The sequence below is a fragment of the Paroedura picta genome, chromosome 6 (assembly GCF_049243985.1).
Source record: "Paroedura picta isolate Pp20150507F chromosome 6, Ppicta_v3.0, whole genome shotgun sequence".
Taxonomy (NCBI): domain Eukaryota; kingdom Metazoa; phylum Chordata; class Lepidosauria; order Squamata; family Gekkonidae; genus Paroedura; species Paroedura picta.
In genome coordinates this window covers 42,650,320-42,671,937 of record NC_135374.1, presented here as the reverse complement: position 1 = coordinate 42,671,937, position 21,618 = coordinate 42,650,320, and positions in this window count along the sequence as shown.

Here is a 21,618-nt window from a genome sequence, read left to right as displayed (position 1 = left end):
CAGGTTACTCGGTCCTCCACCAATCCCGGACCCATAAAAGGGGAGGGGGGGTGGCTATTGTGGTCCGGGAGGTTCTCACCCACAGGGCTCTCCCGGCGCCGGAAATCGAGGGGGTGGAGTGTGTCGGTATTGGATGGGACTCGGTCGAGAGTCTGGCTATCTGGTTGGTATACCGCCCGCCCAACGTGCTGCCAGATGTCCTGCCCCGCCTGCTGGAGGCGGCGGCTGCCTGGGCATTGCAGTACCCCAGGCTTCTGATCCTGGGTGACTTCAATGTCCACGCGGACGCGCCCTCTCCAGTCCATGGCGGAGACCTGGTGTCATCCATGGCAACACTAGGACTTTCGCAATTTGTTGCTGGGCCCACCCATCACGCCGGACATACACTCGACTTGATTTTCGGCGCTGGGATAGAAGTGGATCTGGATACAGCTTTGGCTGTGCCGTGGTCAGACCACTATGCCCTGCGGGCCCGGCTCAGGATGCCACCCCCCCCCAGTTGGGCGGCGGGCGTATTTTAGCCCGCCTGCGGAGACTCATGGATCCAATTGGATTCCGGAATGTTCTGCGGGACCCGATGCCTCCTGGTGACTCACTGGCGGTCCTGGTGGTGGACTGGCAGTCCCGCCTATCAGCTGCTATAGATGAGATCGCCCCTAAACGTCTTCTCTGCCCTCAACTCAAACGGGCACCCTGGTATACCAGGGAGCTTCGGGAGAGAAAAAGGGAAGTGAGACGACTGGAGCGAGTGTGGCGGAGGACTCGCGACGAAGCCACGAGAACATGTCATCGCACGCTTATGAGGGCGTATGAGATGGCGGTGAAAGTGGCAAAACGGGAATTTTTTGCCGCGGAAATCGTGTCCGCAAGCTCTCGCCCGGCCCAACTATTTAGGACAGTTAGATCCCTTACCGCTCTTGAGGGGCGCCAAAATAGTAGGAAATTAGAACTAGGCTGTGAGGCTTTAATGAGCCATTTTGCGGACAAAGTCTCATCACTCCACCTCGCTCTTCCCACCACAGTTAATACAGTAAACGAACTGGAGACCCGTTGGCTGCCTTTGGAGGTGACGTTCGATGGCTTCAGACGGCTCTCCTTACCTGAAGTGGACGAGCTGCTAGGTTCGATCAGGGCGACCACGTGCCCCCTCAACCCCTGTCCGTCATGGCTCCTCAAGGGAGGTGGCCAGAAGATAGGAGGCCAGCTCAGGGATATTGTCAATCTCTCCCTGGATTCCGGGGAATTCCCTGAGCAGCTGAAGGAGGCAGTGGTTCGCCCTCTCCTGAAAAGATCTATGCTGGATCCACGGGACCCTGACAGCTACCGCCCGGTATCGCACTTGGCGTTCCTGGGCAAGGTGGTTGAAAGGGCTGCGACAGACCAGCTCCTGGCATTCTTGGAAGAAACTTCGGCACTCGATCCATATCAGTCTGGCTTCTGACCTGGCCATGGGGTGGAGATGGTGCTGGTCGCCCTGTTGGATGATCTCCGCCACCAGCTGGATAGGGGCGGGTCGGCAGTGCTGGTTCTTCTAGACCTGTCGGCCGCTTTTGACACCGTGGACCACGAATTGCTGGTCCACTGCCTCGCCAAAACGGGGATATGGGGCACAGCTTTACGCTGGATACGCTCCTTTCTCCAGGACCGGACCCAGAGGGTAGCAGTGGGGGATGAGCTCTCGCGCTCCTACAGACTTCCATGTGGAGTCCCACAGGGCGCGGTCCTCTCCCCCACATTATTTAACGTTTTTATGCGCCCTCTGGCCCAGCTGATGCGGAGTTTTGGACTGGTTTGCCACCAGTACGCTGATGACACCCAGCTCTATCTCCTCATGGACGGTCGCCCGGACTCTCCCCCGGAACCATTTGCCAGATGTTTGGAAGCGGTGACAGAATGGTTCAAGCAGAGTCGCCTGAAACTCAACCCCTCCAAGACGGAGGTCCTGTGGCTGGGACATAGGGGGCGGGAACAGGAAGCACGCTTGCCCACCCTGGGAGGGGCGCATCTTACCATCGCGTCCCAGGCCAGGAACTTGGGTGTGATCATCGATGCCTCCCTGACTTTGGAGGCACAGATCAAAAGAGTAGCGGGCCAGGCACTTTTCCAACTTCGCCAAGCCCGACTACTAGCGCCCTACCTGTCCCCCGAACACCTGGCCACGGTGATCCATGCAACGGTCACCTCCAGAATAGATTTCTGTAACTCGCTCTACGCGGGCCTTCCCTTGTCCTTGATCCGGAAACTTCAGCTAGTGCAGAATGCAGCTGCTAGGGTCCTAACTGGTACATCTTGGAGGGCCCATATCCAGCCAGTGCTGAGGCAGCTGCACTGGTTGCCGATTGCTGCCCAGATCTGGTTCAAGGTTTTGGTTTTAACCTTCAAGGCTTTACACGAGTTGGGACTCACATACCTGAGGAACCGCTTATCGCCCTATGCCCCCCGCAGAGCTTTACGTTCTGTGGGAGAAAATCTGTTGGTCGTTCCCAGCCCTAGGGAAGCACGCCTGGCCTCAACCAGGGCCAGGGCCTTTTCGGTCCTGGCCCCCGTCTGGTGGAATGAGCTCCCGGGAGAGCTGTGGGCCCTGCGAGATCTTCCATCATTCCGCAGGGCCTGCAAGACGGAGCTCTTCTGCCAGGTTTACGGTTGAGACCAGGCTTAACATCTATGCCCCCCTGGGACCTGAGGATTGGGATTAAAGATATGGGTACCATCAGTATCCCCTCTCCACCCGCTAGTGGGGGAATGGGTAGTCGATTAGCCGCTCTTGCCAGTAGCTTATTAATTGCCGATGTGTCAATGGGATTTTAATGTATTTTATTGGGGTTTTATACTGTTGTAACCCGCCACGAGCCGCAAGGGAGTGGCGGGTAATAAATCCAATAATAATAATAATAATAATAATAATAATAATAATAATAATAATAATAATAAATAAGTGAAACAAAACTTAACATACCAGTGAAGTGGTAGCCAATTTCCCTCCATGTTCAGTTTCCACATGAACATGTATGTGCTTTGGAGGGTGGAGTCTATGGCACTGTACAAAAGCAGAATGCAACACTGTGTAGGTAGGAACAAAATCATTTATGTTAGGATAAGATGACCAGGTGTCCGGATAATGTCGGGACACTCATGCTTTTGGAGCAAAAGTCCCGTGTCATGCCCGAGTGTTTCAAAGTCCCGCTTCCTTGCTGCTGCCTTGCTTGCCGCTTGCGCCAAGCTCCTTCTCAAGGAGCCTTCTGTGTGCACAGCAGGTGTTCTACCCCACAGCCCCGCCCACTCCCCAGGCCCCCAGCCAGAAAATGCTACCCAAAGATGAACAGTGGCCCTGCTTGCCCTTCCCGCTCTACTCCACTCACTCTGATGATTAGCGCTGCCATTCTACTCGGCGCTCCTTCCCCCAAGAGTAGTCTCTGTGGTTTGGAGCATCTCTGCAGCAACACACCATCCTTGTGCATGCGCACTGCTTCCTTGGACAGGGTTTGTTTGTTTTTTGTGCGGGCCAGCAGTGGCAGCCCGGAAGGGGTGTGGGGGGAGGGGCCTTCATTTCCAGCATGGGAAAGAGGTGACAGCGGGCGTGAGAGAATGCAAGTATGGCGGCCAGGGGGGGGGGTTGGTAGGAGGGAGCCAGTCAGCAGTGGCAACAGTGCATCCCGCCTTACCTCCCTTCAGGTCAATTTATGTTAGGAGCTGTAACACGCCACAAAATATACATTGAGCAGAGGTGTACTATACATGGTAATACAAGACAATTGACTCCTCAGAGTTCCTATTACAAAAATAGCTGCTGCAATTGTAGATACAGAATGGCATCCCAAATATAAAAGTTCAAAAGACAGAATTCTGGATAAGAGTCCATTTTGATGACTTCTCTTCAGTTTGCCTTGCCTTTATCTTCTTCAGATGAAGTAATTCAAGAATAGTAATCTACTAGTGGGATTCAGGCTTAAAACATTATAATGGGGAAAGCCCTCCTCTTCCACATGGGCTGATGAATCTCCTATGGCAGTGTACCCCACTGAGGTCCCAGGCTCCATTCCTCCCTCCAGGAGCTTCCTCATCTGGATTTGGCAACCTACTCCCCCATTCCCTGCCAGTAGCCATGACAAACTTCGATGAAGTGAGCTCTGACTGACAAATGCTTATCTTTAAACCGCCCGTGGTGCTGTGGGCGCCATGGACTAAATAAAAGAGTAAGGGCTGTGTGGGAGGAGTTAGGGCGGGCTCTGTCTGGGATAAAAACTCGGAGGAGCGAATCAGGAGCCGCGAAGAGGCTCCTGATTCGCTCCTCCGAGTGCCACTCCAGGGCCAAGTGTCCAATTGGGAGGCGCGCAAAGCACGCCTCCCTATTGGACACTTGGCCCGTCTCCCGGACGCCACACCTCCAACTCTCCAGTCCTCCCGAACAGCCATCCTCGCCGGATGGCTGCCAGGGAGGACGCTCGCCACACACCGCTCTGGTCTGGGGAACCTGCTTCCCCGCCGAGCGACTGCCCTTCGCCTATGACCTGCCTGTCATAGTGATGGTGACTACCGCAGCCATCCCCCCTTCCCACCCCCACCCCAGAGGTCCATCGCCCACCAGCACCACCGGTTGCGTCCTCCCCCCCCATTCCCACTCCCCGCTTCGCCGCGCACCCCGGATTCCCCTCCCTGCCCTCCACCCCCCATTCCCGATGTCTTCTGATGCTTGCCGCGGCCCGCACACTTCCCCCACCCAAACCCAACCCCACTCCACTTGTGCCTCGCCTCTTCCCCCAACGTCCCGGAACATCCCCGCCGCAGCCGCCACGAGCCCCGAACTCCTCGCCCCCCTTACCCGCTTGCCCTGCTGTAAGATAGTTCGCCGCCGCTGCTGGGGCCCGCACAGACAGTGCGCCTGAAAACGGGCCACCGCCCACCCTCCAAGATGGAGGCCGAGGCCTGGACGACGTCGACGAGCCCGTGCTCATGAAGACACAGGGCACAGGCTGCCGCCCACGCAGCCAGATCACTCCCCAGATGCTGCAGACGCCGCTGAGCCGCAATAGCAAGCCACGGCCGAGACGTAGCCCGCGCCGCTACAGACCTGCTCACTCAGGTACGACTCGCCCTGCCCTGTACTCTCTCCTCCCTTCCTACACCTCACCTCCCCTCTTCCTCCCTCTGGCCCCGGGACCCATCGCTTACTCCAGCCTGCTCCTCCACGGACACTTCCACAGACCCCTGCCAGCACCCCATGGGAAGCCGCGCCGCCTGCAAGCGCCCATTGTATTCCCACTACAATGGGCCTTATTCCTAGTCTAGAATAAAAGCCCTAAACAATCTGGGGCCTTCATATCTGCAAGACTGCCTCCTCCACTAGATTTCCCCAAGAGAATTTCAATTTAGTGAGCAAAATTTCCTCAAGATCCTCCCCCCCCCCCCCCAAAGATGGTAAACTGGCTTCAATCCTGTCCTCAGCCTGGTGGAACATTCTACCCAACGTGATCAGGGTCCTTTAGGACCTCAGACAGTCCTGCATGGCCTGTAAGACCAAACTACTCCAGAAGGTATTTGGCTGAGGCCTAGAAACAGCATAAAAAATTCTAGCCTCCCTGCCAAAACATCGACCAATGCCTACCTATCAACTATTCAGGATGCGGTTTATGTGCCCCTCTCTCTTTAGAGAGGAGACAGCCCTTCTGAAATGGTTGGATTTTAATTTTAAATCAATCACTTTAGGATCTCATATACTATTTTAATGTTAAATTTATGAATTGTGAGCCACCCTGAGCCCCTGTGGAAGGGCAGCATACAAATGCAAAGAATAATGGAGAGAAGGACAGGAAGCAAGGAAGGAAAATACGAAGGAAGGAAGGAGAGAGAGGGCCATACCGGGCTGGGAGAAATACACGGAAAAGGACAGACAGTACGACACTTAGAACAGATTGCCATGGATGGGAGACACAGGAGATACGGGCATGGCTGGGTGGCTGGGTGAGAGGATAGGGGGGAGCGAGACAGAAAGACAGGGAGCAGGGAGACTTTGACAGATCAACGCACGGACAGAGAGACACAGACAGAAAGGAGATTCAGGAAGACAAGAAGGGAGACACACTCCAAGCTCACACACTTCCTACCCCACCCTTCCTAGCACCTGTGGTCTTTACACATCGCTGTCCCTGCTCCCAGGGCTGGGGGAAGCCGCGCCCACTCTCTCCCCCCCCCCCCTCACCTGCTGGGGCAACTGAGCGCAGGAGGCTTTCTTCTAGCGCCCGCTGTCTGGCAGCCACAGCGGGCTTAAATTCTAGTAAATAAATAAAAATTTAATGTCATTAGTCTCTAAGGTGCCACTGGACTCTGCTTTATTTACAGGGAGCTTTTGACATGGAAGAACATTCGGCATGGGATCTCCTATCTGCAGCTTGGACTTTATTTGGCTCCATGTGTAGATCAGGCCTGAGTCTGAAGGATGAAAAGGGGTGGGGGTGGGGAGGGAGAAAGCCCAAAGGAGCACATCCTCCACACCAGCTTCACTTGACCTTTTAACACACCGCACTGTCAAAATAAAACACTTAATATTATATCTAATACTGGACTGCAGTGGAAGAAAAGGAAGGACTGTGTGAACTAGCTGCACTCCTCATGATTATCACTATTTAATATGGTCCTCTTTGAAAGGATGCCAGATTTGTCATTGAACCCATGTCACTACATCTGCTGCAAAGTCCCCAGAGCTCCAGCACTGGTTACCTCACAGGGTGCTGGCTGTCGTTTGTGCTTCCTGCTGAGAGACGCGTGTCACAGAGTGTAGCAGCAAAGAGGGGAAGAGAGTGGGTGGTGGAGAGAAACAGAGCAGCGCCAAGGGAGAGAGGCATAGCAAGTGCAGAGTTCTTCAAAGAGGAACTTCAAAGCGCTGACAAGAGATGAGGGGAAGAGCTGGGAGTGACAGATCTGGTTTAAAGAGCCATCTATCTCCCAGCTCTTGCTATGTAAATTACACTCACTTGCTGAAGTAATTGCTATTTTTTTTTTGGGGGGGGGGGAAGCAGGTCCTCTTTGCCAAAGTACCCAACATCTTCCTTAATAGTAAAAAGGAATGTTATAGCAGGTCAAATAACATTTCTTTGCTCTGGGACTGGCAAGAGATTTAGTGTTGGCATACCGGGTGGCAGCCTGTGGTCCTCAGATGCTTAGTTTTATTTATTTATTTAGTGATTTATATACTGCCCCTCTTGGATACGCCACCTTGGGACGGTTTATTTTTATTCACCTTTATTTAGGGTATGTTACAGAGTTGGGCCCCTGATAAAGAAGAGGAGCCATAGGGAGGGAAAGATGCTGTTCTATAAATGTCTGACCCTTCAGGATACCATGGCTACTCTATGATGACAAAGGCACAGCACATATTTCCAGAAATGTAGTTTAGGTAGGTTAGGCTGCAAAAGACGTGTTGTCCCAAGGTCACCCTGCAAGGTTCCATGGCAGACCTGCAATTTGAAGTTGGCTCTCCCAGATCCTGGTCCAACACCCTCACCACTACACCATACTGCTCAAGACATCAGGATACCTGTTCCAGCCAGTTTCCTTTTGAGGCATCATTTCTCCATGGCCTCAGGAAACGTTTCTTTTTCTCAGCCCTCTTTCCTGAGACTCTTCAACTGTGAACAAACCAGATATGCCTTTTCCCATGCAATACAATGCTGTGAAATGTGTGTGTGTTTGATACATAGTTATAAATACAGCTGCATGTGCCATGCACTTCAGGAAGGGGGATGAGAAAAGACTCTGATGGAATTTCTGCTCGGTACTATTAGGTTGCCACTACACAGAACTGTCGTCCATTCCAGTAAATGAAATTGCCCTAATTTTATTGTTACTATAAGCTTTGATCAGCCAATAAAATGGTCCTTGCCTAGCCCTGTACACTCTATTTGCTGCTTCTAATATGAAATTCAGAAAAGGCAATGGGACATAATTCTGATGAAAAAGAGGTGTCAGAGGAGAACAGAGTGCCTTTTCTTGCCTGTATCCCAGCCATGTCTATCATGTGCTTCACACAAGTAGTTACAAGCCTTGTAAAAAATTAGCTGTTTTCCTGGGGGAAGAGTTCTACCTAAGGGTTAAAAGAAGCATAGTGTAAATTATTCCACAGTCAGCCAGCTAGTTCAGAAAAAAAGAAATGGCGCCTAACTGTAGAATTCATTTTCTGGGCGAAGAATGAACATTAGAAATTGCAGCCCAAAGGGTCAATTTTTCAGAAATGTTGAGCGCCTGAAAACAGAGGTTTGGAATGAAAGCGTCTCCTGAGCCATCGCAGTAACCTCAGCGCTGCGTTGCCGTAATAAGGTGCTTTTTATGTAAGTGACCTATTTTCCAGGCAAGCTAGTTCTCTGAGAGGGGAATTGAAAAATGACTAGAGCAGCAGTTTTTAACTTCAATATGTTTTCATTCTCTGTGAGCAACAAGCAGCTACTGTACCCGGAGGACTTGGAGAACAGTCTGCTTTAGTAAGGGGCGGGGGGAATTGCCATTGTCCAGCTGAGCTGGGACCAATGGGCAGAAAAGTGTTGGGTTCTGCAACTCTCCTTACCCCCACCTACTACACAAGAGGGCCTTAGCAGATATTTCCCAGAAGGTTACTTCTGGGAGGGAGAAAGTTATTGTCTCTCAACTATCCCCAATAGATATGAGTAAAACATACTCTTGTGAGCCATTACACAATCATCCTAAAAACAAGGATGGTAAAGGAAATAGTTCAGTAGACTTCATGAAGCAGAAGTCTATCGAACTATTATAAAAATATTAATTTACTCATTAACAAACTTATTTAGGGCACCTGGATGTTTTGACTTTGTGAGGGAAAAATAAGCTACATTATGAAATAGCAGTTACTATGATGAAAGTTAGAGGACATGGCTTAGATGAAGAAGAGTTGGTTCTTATTATGCTGTTTTTCTCTACCCAAAGGAGTCTCAAAGCAGTTTACAGTCGCCTTCCCTTTCCTCTCCTCACAACAGACATCCTGTGAAGTAGGTGTGGTTGAGGGAACCCTGCTATGCTTGGCCAGGGCAGCTTTATCAGGGCTGTGGCAAGCCAAAGGTCATCCAGCTGGCTGCATATGGAGGAGCAGGGAATCAAATCTGGCACTCCTAACCACTACACTAAGCTGGCTCTGATCACACAGAAGATTTCCACAAATGTTTGCCATTTTATAGAATCATAGAATAACGGAAGGTATCTCCTGGGTTGTCTAGTCCAACCCCCAGCACTATGCAGGACACTTACAACCCTATCGGTCATTCACTGTAACCTGCCACCCCCTTGAACCTTCACAGAATCAGCCCCTCCCTCAAATGGCTATCCAGCCTCTGTTTAAAAATCTCTAAAGATGGAGAACCCACCACCTCCCGAGGAAGCCTGTTCCACTGAGAAACTGCTCTAACTATCAGCAACTTCTTCCAGATGTTTGGATGGAATTTCTTTTGAATTAATTTCATTCCATTGGTTCTGGTCTGTCCCTCTGAGGCCAGAGAGAACAACTCCGCTTCATCCTCTATATGGCAGCCTCTATATGGCAGCCTCTATATGGACATACTTGAAAATAGTTATCAGATCCCCTCTCAGTTGTCTCCTCTCCAGGCTAAATAGACCAAGCTTTCCCAACCTTTACTCATACACCTTGGTCTCTAAACTCCTCACCAACTTTGTTACTCCTCTGGAGATGCTCCATTTTGTCTACATCCCTCTTCAACTGGGATGCTCAAAACTGAACACAGTATTCCAAGTGAGGTTGAACCAGAGTGGAGTACAGCGGTACCATTACCTCATGTGATCTAGATACGATACTCCATTTGATACAGCCCAAAATCCCATTTGCCTTTTTAGCCACTGAGTCACACTGTTCACTCATGTTCAATGTATGGTCTACTAAGACTCCTAGATCCTTTTTGCACATACTACTGCCAAGACAAGTTTCCTCCATCCTATATTGGTTTTAATGGTTTCTCCTACCTAAATGAAGAACTTTACATTTGTCCCTACTGAATTTCATTTTATTCATTTTAGCCACTTCTCGGGCCTATCAAGATCATCCTGTATGCTGAGTTTGTCTTCTGTTGTGTTTGCTACCCCTCCCAGCTTAGTATCGTTTGCAAATTTAATAAGTACCTCCTCTAATCCCTCATCCATATGTTGAACAACACAGGCCCCAGGGCACCCTCCTTTTCACTCTTCTCCAAGAGGATGCTGAACAATTAACAAGCACCCTTTGGGTACAATCTGTCAACCAGTTATCGATCCACTTGACAGAATTAGGATCTGTACCGTATTGTACTGGCTTGTCAATAAGAATATGTGGATTTCTATTCTCCATCAACAGACCTCTGACTCCTTGTCACATTTTCCCCAAGAGTCCCCTTTTTCAAGTGGATCTGCACCTACAACTAAACAGTCGTAATCAGAATATCAACTTCATGAGAACTGAACAAAAAGTAAAGAATCTGTCTGAGATGCCACAGAGCTCTTGAACACAGAAGCCCTGGTATTAATTAATTAATTAGATTTGTTACTCACCTCTCCCCGGAGGCTCGAGGCGAGTTACAGCATACAAACCCCCCAGTAGATATGTTTATCTCAGTATCTGGTTTTCTTATGTTGGTCAAGTAGGTGCCTCAAGGAAGCCCATGACCAAAACCATCCTCTTGTTGTTCCTCACTTTGCCCAAGTAACTAAGACTCAGAGAGATGCTAGCTATGAACATGGAGATTTCATTGATCATTATGGCTGTTTGGACTCAGAGTGGCCCACAGAGGAGAAGACCACACGAAGCCACCAGCTCCCGACAATGGGGAAGGCCCCCACTATGGATGTGCCACTCCCAAATGAAAGACCTAACAGGCCCCTTTTCCCACAATCACAGGGCTTGAGACAGTTGATAGGAGTATCTGGAGAGGCGATAAAGGAGATTTGACAAGTCAGCTCTATCAGCCCACACTAGCCAGAAGAGATGGCAGAGTACAGCTTGAGGAAGAAGGGGGTGAGACTGGGACAATAGAGGCCAGTAGGGGCATCAAGGAAGCTATGGAGGACAATCAGCTTCTAGTGAGGCTGAGAGGGGCAGCATCAAGTAGACAGGGGGTAGTGGAGGCTCATGGAGGCTGGACGAGGCTGAGGGGGTGATAGGATGCACACTGATGACCCAGGAAATCCTCTCAAGGGGGCTGTCAGCCAGCAGGACTTGGTGGGGGCTAGGAGAGGTGGCAGCATGCAAGTAAGAGATGTGGGCAGCCCTGCTAGGCCTATTCCCAATGCTGCATTTGCCAGGGAGAGAATGCCCCCATGCTTAGGGCCAAAGCAATTTAGAGGTGAGACTCTCCATTTCTGAAGGCAAGCACAGGCCAATGGCCAGATTTTGCCCTGAAAGGTAGTGGCCAGCCCCAATGGGGGAGATGGAGATTGGTGTCACATGTGGAGGAATAAAAGGAGGCTTTGGAAACAGGTCAGGGGGGATAACAACCAGTCACCTTGGTGGAGAAAAGTACATCATGGCAAGGGGGAGGAGGACAGTGGTGCAAGAACTCCCCTCCTCACCCACTGAGGTCTAGAACAGAGCTTTGTAAGAGAGTCAGTTTATGACAAAATAATTAATCTATTATTTCTACACATTCATTATCATGTTATTCCATTATTTATATTTGGCCCATTTTTGGAAGATTAATTGTGCTATTTGGCTTTCATAAAATAAACAAGAGAGAGAGAGAGATGAGAGTCTGTATGCAAGATGTATCCCATGAAGGAGGCATAACTTTTGCCAAGCCAAAATATCAGCCAAATGCCTATCCTTACCATGGTGGCTCTAATATTTCTGAATAGCGACTATGGGCGGAGCGCTGTCTGGGAAACGTCCGGGTGTCCAGCCTGCGCTTCTTCCTGCATGGGCCGATCTGGGGTGTGCCCAGCCAAGCCCGATTGGGCTGCCTCCAGAAGCCAGCTATGAGATGCTCAGCCAGCATCATGGACAGCCATTGACTGGCTGATGAGGAGGGGGCTCCTCCAGCACCATGCCTTTGCTGCTGATCGACCAAGCTGCCAGCAGCTGTGGCAGGCCGACCAGCAGTGCAGCCATTGCCTCAGCTGGCAGCAGGGCTACTGGCTCAGCCGCTGTGTGCCAGCCTGACCAGCTGTGCGGCCGTCGCTCCAGCTGGCAGGGCGATGCCCCGCTTGACCACCGTCAGCTCTGCTGCCCGCGGCCCTACCGCAAACCACAACAGTAGGTTGGGTGGCAGCAGCCCCCCCGGGGGTGCCCACCCTTAGCACCTGTTCGATTCCTGGATGCAACAGCCTTTCAGACTAGTATAGAAAATAAAAAAGAGTACAGCAGCAGCCACAGGGTCAATACCAGTGTAAGGAGCTTGAGGAAAAGCTTATGATGACTGCAGTTAGACAACAGTTTTCACTGTAAAGGCCAACATTGTAAACATTGTACATTTGGTTTACTTTTTAAGATCTGTACTATTCATGAAACTTCAATGGCCACTCCTTTATTTCAGGCTATGGCTAATGCCATCCTTCATATAACTGACTTTCATCCAGAGAGCTGATTGCAGCTTCCTCTCTTTACTGACTGTTTCTCCTAACATTTGCAATTCTAAGTATGCTGCATTTTATTATTAGCCTGCCATTTCTGGAAATTATACACCCCCCTTGAGATAAAGGAACCCTCCCTTTTTGCATAGTTCTTAATGAGATTACCCTGATCGGAACTAACAGTTAAAGCATTTAACCCACAATGGAGAGTTTATTTTATTATGTTTCTGTGATGGTTCCAAGGGGTGGCAGGCTACAGTGGGTGAGCAATACGGTTGTGAGTGTCCTGCATTTTGCGGGGAGTTGCTTTAGGATGCTTAGGGCTGATCCTGCACGGAGCAGGGGGTTGGACTAGATGGCCTGTATGGCCCCTTCCAACTCTATGATTCTATTCTATGAGTTGGACTAGGATGACCCAGGAGATCCCTTCCAACTCTGTTATTCTATGTTGAAAGCGGACAATGGCTCTGAAAGGGTGTCAGGTAAGACCAGAAGGATGAGATGACTTTGCCAAGCTTGGCTGTCTCCCAGTTTAAATTGTGTTCCACTGAAGTACTTGATCTGTTATGGTCCAACCATCCAGTTTGCTTCCCAACTAGTGCTTTACAATGGAGGATGTAGCTGGCTGTTTACTGCTCAGATACTGCATGTTGGCGATGTCATGTGGAGGGGCTGGAATATAATGACTACGTAAGGTAAGTATCTTACTATTTTTAACGGGTGCGGAAATCCCCTGGCTTTGATAGATCAATGGTCTGAGTCAGTATGAGGTAGCTTGAGGTATACAAACTAGGTCAGCATGAGACCAGGCAAAGGGAAAATGTGTGTTAAAACAGATGCACAAACAAGCGCAAACAGTGACTATAGCCGTCCCATGACCTGATAATATATATCCAAGAACAAGTATCCAGGCAAGAATATAAGTCATTTCTCACCTTGCAACCAAGATTTTCTGTGTCAAAAAACAAATTATCCTGATTGCTCATAAAGAATCAGCATTCCCATCCACCTAGATGGAAGCTTCTCACCAACCGCCTTCAGAAAGTGCATTTATCATGTGCTAACAAAATTTATGTATCCCTTAGTGAGGGCACAAAGTATTTCAGATGAAGGCAGCCAGGATGTATTTCATGTTTCAGTGAATGTCAAGATCCTCCTTCAAGGTAAATGTTGATCTTGGCCTCACCTTGAACAACACATGTTTTACACATTGCCATTCTTCTCAACAGGGGCCTAGATAAATTGACCATCCCAGTAGTCAAGCTGAGGTCTGAAGCCACAGGAAAACAGTGGGAGAAGCAGAGGGTCAGTCTCTCGTACGAGCAGCGGAGATGAATAGGAGCCCTCCTAAAGTACAGTCCTTTACTGAGGGAGATGATGCAGCCCATCAGGGCCAGGGAAATATCAAGGACAACAGCCACAGGAATGGCTGCATCTGACTAGTGACCAGTGAAAAAGCCAAGCCCCGACTACTGCAGAATGTGCCTTAGATAAAAAGATGGGATGACACTGGACCTTGCTGCGGAGAACAAATCTACCACACAGGAGCAAAAGGAGAGTATTTAGAGCATTCCTTTCACATAAGGAAATTGCAGCATCACATGCTCCAGTTTCCTCTAATGCAGCGGTCCCCAACCTTTTTGCGGCCTGAGCGCCATGCACGCGCGGGAGCTGCATGCAAACGCGCATGTGCAGTTGCTGTGCTTGCGCGTTTGCGCCAGCAGGGGGTGCAAACGTGCACGCACGGCAGCTCTGCACATGCGCATTTGCATCCGCCCGCATGCCAGCAGACACTCTTGCCTCTTCCCCCCCCTCTCACAACGAGAAGCTAGCCGGGCCGCAAGTGATGCGGCAGCTTTGGCGGCCGCTTCGCTCGCGGCCTGGTGAGCTTCTCACTGCGGGGGGGGGGGGGGGGAGAGGCAGGCGCGGCTGCTGGTGGCCCGGTACCAAGGCCTTTGCAGCCCAGTACTGAGCTGCGAACCGGGGGTTGACGACCCCCACTCTAATGTCTTTGAACTGTCACTTTATTCCAACCCCATCTGCTGCATAGGTCAAGTCTTAGAGTGAAGAAACAGGACTGGCCAAGTTGAGGAAGGGAGGGGTGGAATACAGAGGCTGGGTCCCATGGATGTCCAAATGCAATTTGATCAGTGCCTTGTGTCCATGAGGATGGCAGTAGGAGGTTAATTTCCATGCTGAGCATTCAAATTACAATTGCCTTCATTTCAACCAGATAGCCTTTGCAGGAGACACCCTCATCTTTAGCTGGGCAAAAATACTCTTCCCTATGTGCTGGAGATAGCACATGAAGCTTGATGGGCACCGTGGGGTATCACGTCACTCACGTGGACATATGCTCATTTTTCCTAGGATATGATTATACTCACAGGTAATTAGTTACAGATGGCCACCTTAATTTGCTATTTTTCTAATTACCTTTAATTAGAGAGGGACTCTAACTGTAAGTGTCCATGACTTGCTGAGTTGTAATGAGTCTGATTGTTACTTTGTTTTCCTAGAGTCAAATGCTGAGTATTTCTTGTCCAGTAATTGGGGTCTGAGGATCCAGTGCCAGCTTTCAGACTGGGCCTGCTACATCGTCCCTCCCCCCCATTTAAAAGAGCAGCACCAGGAAGGCTAAGAGCAACGGGAGAAGGAAGGGGAAGCAAAGGAAGTAGCCAGCTCTTCCTTTCACTGGCTTGGAGATCTGAACACGATGCTTATTTTTCCTCGGCACTTTTCATGCTCTTATTTCCTATGGGTAACTTCACCCTCGGGTACCAAGGGCTGTCTGTAGCAGCTGCTCTGCCTCTGAACGTTCCTACAGAGCATATTCAGCATCTGCTAAAAACCTATTAGAAGACAAGAGCAACAACAGATGAGAGCAGAGAAAAAAGCTTCTCTGGCTGCCAGGCCCAAAAAGATATGGAAGAAAGTAGAAGGCTTCCCAGTGCCCAAAACCATCGTGAAAATCAGAGGCTCAGGATTAAGCAACCCAGCAGTTCCAGAGCCCAAGTAGCAATGTCTGCTGTGCTTCCACAGCCAGGAAATATCTCTCACCCATTGCCCCCCCTCCCCTCTTGAAACCAGTTACCCTCATGGCTTGCCCAGTTTCTCCAGCTGAGTCCTTGAGTTGATAACTGCCTGCAGAAATGGGTCTGGCTGGAGCTCAACCAGGAGCAGTGGGCAGTTTGGGCCTCTTTTCTATCCCAAATTGTCTCAGAGAAAAGCGTAGGGGCTAAAATTGCTCTTCTGTGTTTAGGGATGGACATGAACTGGGAAAATATGGTTTGCAAACCATGAACCATCATGAACTTTTTCCTGCTAAACGAACTGGTTGAATCTGTGAGGTCTGTGATGCAGTGAAATGTCCCTCCCTGGTGTGATAGAGACACCAAACTCACAGGGAATCTTTAGCTGACTCTCCTCTACCTGCCCTCCAAGATTGGTGAGGATTGGGTTTGTGGGTTCTGAGTTACGGCCCTTAAAGGAGGTGCCGTAACTCAGGAAAGTGCTTTCTGGTGAAAAGACAGGACCAGGGTCAGGAGGTTCAGGAGATTGGATCTTGGGCAAGCTAGAGGCATCAGACTAGCTGGGGACCTCCCCTTGATGTTCATCTACATGCCTTACATAATATGTGCAGATTGGGGGGGGGGTCAAGTTGCAGCCTCCCAAAGTAGATGCCCCCAGGAAAGCAGTCAGGTGTAGCTTCAAAAATGTAAGGAACGTACCCCCCTGCAAGCTGCACACTCCAAATGCACAGAGGGCCTCGGCCTGCTGCCTGCTATTCTACAATCTTTCCAAGTTGGGGGCAGATTATATTATTGAGGTCTGTTACAGATGTCCCCCCCCTCCACAAAAAAAGGCTTCCCAGTCCCAAGCACACCCAGCAAAGATGGAGAATTCTCCTACTGTGCAGAATGAAAACACACATCAAGCACAATTTGAACCCACTCACAAACTCTCAAGCTAGCCTACCTCACAAGGCTGTGGTGAAAATAAAATGGAGGAAAACAGTATGGTATAAACTGCTTTGGTTTCCTGCTGGCAGGAAAAGTGGGATATAAAGTAAATTTCTTTATTGGTTATTGGTTTAAACTGCACATTTTGTTCATCAGAAACTCAAAGAGGCATAGATAAAACACCCGGGAGGTTTCTCATCAGACCAGGCCCCAGTTGCTTAGCTCCCTGTGAACAGCTTTCATCCTCAAGCATTGACAGCTTTCCACAGGAAGGCAGGACAGCAGGTCGAAGAGTAATAAATGGGCATCCTGTTTGCTCTGGAGCTGTGTCAGATTCAGACCTTTTATGCAGAGGTGCTTTCCTGCACTTTCACTGTGCATGGCCCTTGGGTTTTCTTTTTCATTCTGCATTGGCTTTCCCCCCTTCATCACTCTGTTCACTTTTTGGTTGCTGTTTCCCCATCCTCTCTGAGAATGATTTTGTGACACTTCCCCCCCCCCTTTGCTTTGCTTCCAAGGTGAAGGTAATTCAAAAGTGTACAGGTACCCTTAGATTCCCCCTCCCAGCCCTTTTTTCCCTCTCAGAGGCCACTCCTCCATCACCCACATTGAGGTTGTTCCTCCCCCTTTGCACCTTCCACCATCTTCCCCCCTTCATTAGGTGCTTACTCTTTCCATCATAAGAAGAGTTGTGGGTTTCTTCACAAGAATCACGAGTTTAGCAATGTGGGTTTATCACTGAACTTGGGTTGTTGGGGAAAAATGGTTGTAAGGAAAGGCTGAGGGACAGGAAAGTGGTGGCTTGCGTGTGTGTTCAGGAGCTCATCCTGTGAGGAGAGTTCTCCACGCAGCCTTTGCTGGGCAGGCCAGTTTAACCCAGACAGCCCAACAGAGCCTGCCCAGGAGCCAATCCTGTGGGAAGAACTCTTGACTAGGGCTCTGAGCCTGTGCAGGTGCCGTCTGGTCAGTTTTAGGATGTTCTTTAAAAATTTTGCCTGCATTCCTTTGTGTTCCCTTTCATTCAAGGAAATGAACCATTGAAGGTACTTAGTACTTGACGCTACTGTGTAGCCACAATAGGTCAATAAAAAGGTAAAGGTATCCCCTGTGCAAGCATCGGGTCATGTCTGACCCTTGGAGTGACACCCTCCAGCGTTTTCATGGCAGACTCAATACGGGGTGGTTTGCCAGTGCCTTCCCCAGTCATTACCATTTACCCCCCAGCAAGCTGGGTACTCAATAGGTCAATAAAGGAACTTTAAAAAAATCTTTTGATGCCCCTACATGTCACAAGTGACGGTCCCATACCGAGTAAGAAAAACTGCATTTTGGGGGTTGTAGAGATATACACCAGGCACTGTATACAGTGGGCACTAAAATCCAAAGTGGAGCTTAAAGGCTTGACTGCTTAGATTCTCTGCATGAAACTATCTATGTGTAAGACCTTGGGCTAGCATCCCCAGCCAGAACCAGGCTCATATGTTCATTGTAAAGAGTAGGAAGGTAGGGAGTCAGCCTTCCTGTGTGACCATCAGCAGATTCAGAAACCCACTGGGAACAGGTGTCATGCTACCTGTTTTTCACATGCATACACTAACAACAAGAGAGGTCTGAAAGGTGCTGTTACAGCCAAGATGAGTCTAATTTCTGTTGCTGTCCTTTGCATCTGAGGGAGCAGTGTTTGATTCCTTTTGATCAACCATGGCTAATGACAAAGAGACCATCTACTGCAAGAGAAAGAGAGAAAAGAGCACCTTGTCCTCCAGACTGCTGGTTGCAGATATGTGTCACTCAGCCTCTCATGTGGGTGGCTGTCCTTGGTGTAGTGGTTAAGAGCAGTGCAAATCAATGAGAAATAAAGGAGAAGCAGTGTTGTGCAGCGGTCAGAAAAGCCAGCTGGGCCATGGGCGATTCCAGTTCATATTCCATTCAGTCATCAAGTTCTCTAAGGAGCCAGTTTGGTGTGGTAGTTAAGAATGGTGGCTTCTAATCTGGTGAGCTGGCCTTGATTCCTCACTCCTCCACCTGCAGCCAGCTGGGTGACCTTGAGCTAGTCACAGTCCTGTTAGAGCTGTTCTCACAGAGCAATTTCTCTCAATTCTCTCAGCCTCACCTTTTTCATAGGGTGTCTGTTGTGGGGGAGAGGTAGGGAAGGTGATTGCAAATTGCCTTGAGATTCCTTTGGACAGTGAAAAACAGGGTATAAACCCCACTCTTCTTTTACTAAGAGATGGTGGTACAGGCACTTTCTCTCAGGATAACTTAGCTCATAAGGTTGTTGGAAGGATAAAATGGATGAGGGGAGAATTCCATGGAGCAAGGGGGAGACTGGAATGTAATAAAAGTGGAACCTGGCGTATTTTAGACTGAAATAATTCATTTATATTTTCTTTCTTCTTATCAGATTCTGGAAATAATGAAGTTAGAGATAACTGGAGCAGAGACACATATTCAGATTTTCATTTCCCTGCTCTGAAAGTTCATTCATATTCTACACATCACTGGTATAAGATGCTTCAATTGCAAAACTGCTGCTGGATCTTGGATGTGCAAGTGTACAAAATCTTGCACAAAAATGTTGCCTATAATTACTAATAAGCCTCTGATGGTTAAATAAAGAGAGAGAGAGAAAGGGGGAGAGAGCAGTGTGGAAGACAGCTGCCCTCCTCTGTCCCCGGCCTCCTGTTCCTCCTCGGAGCACATTACCAAATCTCATTTCCAAAACTTCCACTGATGGGACCTCAACGCCCTCTCTTGGTGGCTCAATTTGCATTTCAGCAGCAACTCCATGTACAAAGAGAGAACCATTCCTAATATCTAACAGTAGTAGTGCAGTCCTCTGCAGAGGCAGTCCAGTCTAAATCCATGACCTTAGCCTGGTGTAATTCTGCATAGAACTGCCTGATAAAAGTCTGGTGGTGAGCTAGAGGAGGACAAGTGAAAAGCAGCTGGCTTGCATCACTGTGGGAAAAAACTCCAAATGGAAATGAAAAGGCTAAAAAACTTTGCAGAGATCTGAAGACTGCTAGCATTTGTATTTTCAGAGAAAGAGTAGCCATTTTTCTTTATCTCTATCCCAAAAGCCTCGGGCACATCTTGAAATATGATTTGCGCCCACAACTAATTAAGGTGAATCTCCATTTCAAGTAGGCTACAGATAGCAGACTGGGCTTTTCAGGTATAGCTGAGCAATAGCACTTTCTCTCTCTCTCTCTCTCTCTCTCTCTCTCTCTCTCTCTCTCTCTGTTCCCTCCTTTTGCTTGTACACCCATCGTGTTCAAAAATTTCAGAGGATGTCATAAGCCTGGCAGTGACTATGCTATAGCAGTTTAAGCAATAAAAGCATAAAACTTATCACTCCTTTGCTGCTTTCTAGATTCTCCCCCCCTAAAGATGGCTACTCACAGTCTTAGATGTTGCATTGTAGATCTTCTTATTGAGACCCAGCTTGATGTAGTGGTTAGGGGTGCGGACTTCTAATCTAGTAAACTAGGTTTGATTCCTCACTGCTCCTCCACATGCAGCCAGCTGGGTGACCTTGGGCTCACCACAGCACTGATAAAGCTGTTCTGACCGAGCAGTGATATCAGGGCTCTCTCAGCCTCACCTAATTCACAGGCTGTCTGTTGTGGGGAGAGGAAAGGGAAGGCCAATGTAAGCCACTTTGAGACTCCTTCGGGTAGAGAAAAGTGACATATAGGAACCAACTCTTCTTCTTCTTCTTCTTCTTCTTCTTCTTCTTCTTCTTCTTCTTCTTCTTCTTCTTCTTCTTCTTCTTCTTCTTCTTCTTCTTCTTCTTCTTCTTCTTCTTCTTCTTCTAAATTCATAGAGAAGAAAGGGAGCATCACCTTCATGGCATACTTCTATTTTATTTAATATCAACAATAACAACATAAATAGCTATGATAATTATGATATTATAACTATAACAACAATGATAATAGATATAGGTGGGTAGCAGAGTTGGTCTGAGGCAACAGAACAAAGTTTGAATCCAGTGGCATGTTTAAGACCTACAATGTTTAATTTTGAGTATAAGCTTCTTATACATGCACACTTCATTAGATACAATGAAGTGTGTAACAATGAAGTGTGCATGTACACAAAAGCTTATGCCAAGAATTAAACTTTGCTGGCCTTAAAGGTGACACTGGACTTTAAGCAATAACAATAGTAATTATCCTGGGATTTTCTGAGTGCTCTTACTAGCTTCACATACATTACCTCAGTAATTTTACAAGGTTATTCAGCAGATCCTATTGCAGGAGGATTATATTGTTGCATTGTACTAAATCTGCTTTGTTTGATTTCAGAATGTTTCGGGTTTCTTGAGTCTCTATCTCTTCCATTTATCAAGTTACAGAGTGCTCAAGGAATCGTCATCTTGTTCTTCCACATGTCTTACAGTGGATGTAGGGAAACCCAGATGAATGGGAATTTGAGATAGAGTTAAACCCATTTAAGTACATTGACTTCAATGGATTTAGAAAAGTGCAACTTTGCTTAGGATGGCACAGTTAGTCTGCACAAAGCACAGTCTGTTCTTTCTGCAGACTGATTCTCACACTTTTTGGTTGTGTGAGAAAGCAGAAAGTGAGAGCACAGGATGTGAAAATGACCCTATGTTATGCAATGGAAATGCCCTACCATTTGTTTAAACAGCTGCTGATCTACCAAAAGAAACACACAACTTGTTTTGTACACCAAAAGAAACTGAGTGCTTGATATTGTCAACAAGACTGAAAAGCATTCCTAAACAGAATGCTTTCTACAGAATGCATTTTTGGGTAAATGCAGCCCCTCTTGGAATATGCAAGATTGGTAGTGTGCATGGTTCAGAGGCATATGAGGAATGCCCTACAGGGGGCATCAGAAGAGAAGGGGGAAAAGCGGAGGTGGGCTATGCAGGTGAGTCTGCGTGCCTTTTCCTCTTTGATAGTGGCTGGTATTAAGTGATAGTGTGTTCTCTCTCTACAGTGGTGCTGGAGAAACACATTAATTCAGCCAAAATTGGGTATGCACATGTGGATGCAGCACTGGGAAGTTGTACACATGTACTACATGCCTATCCACATGGTGGTAGTGGGGAACAAGATTGTTATATTAG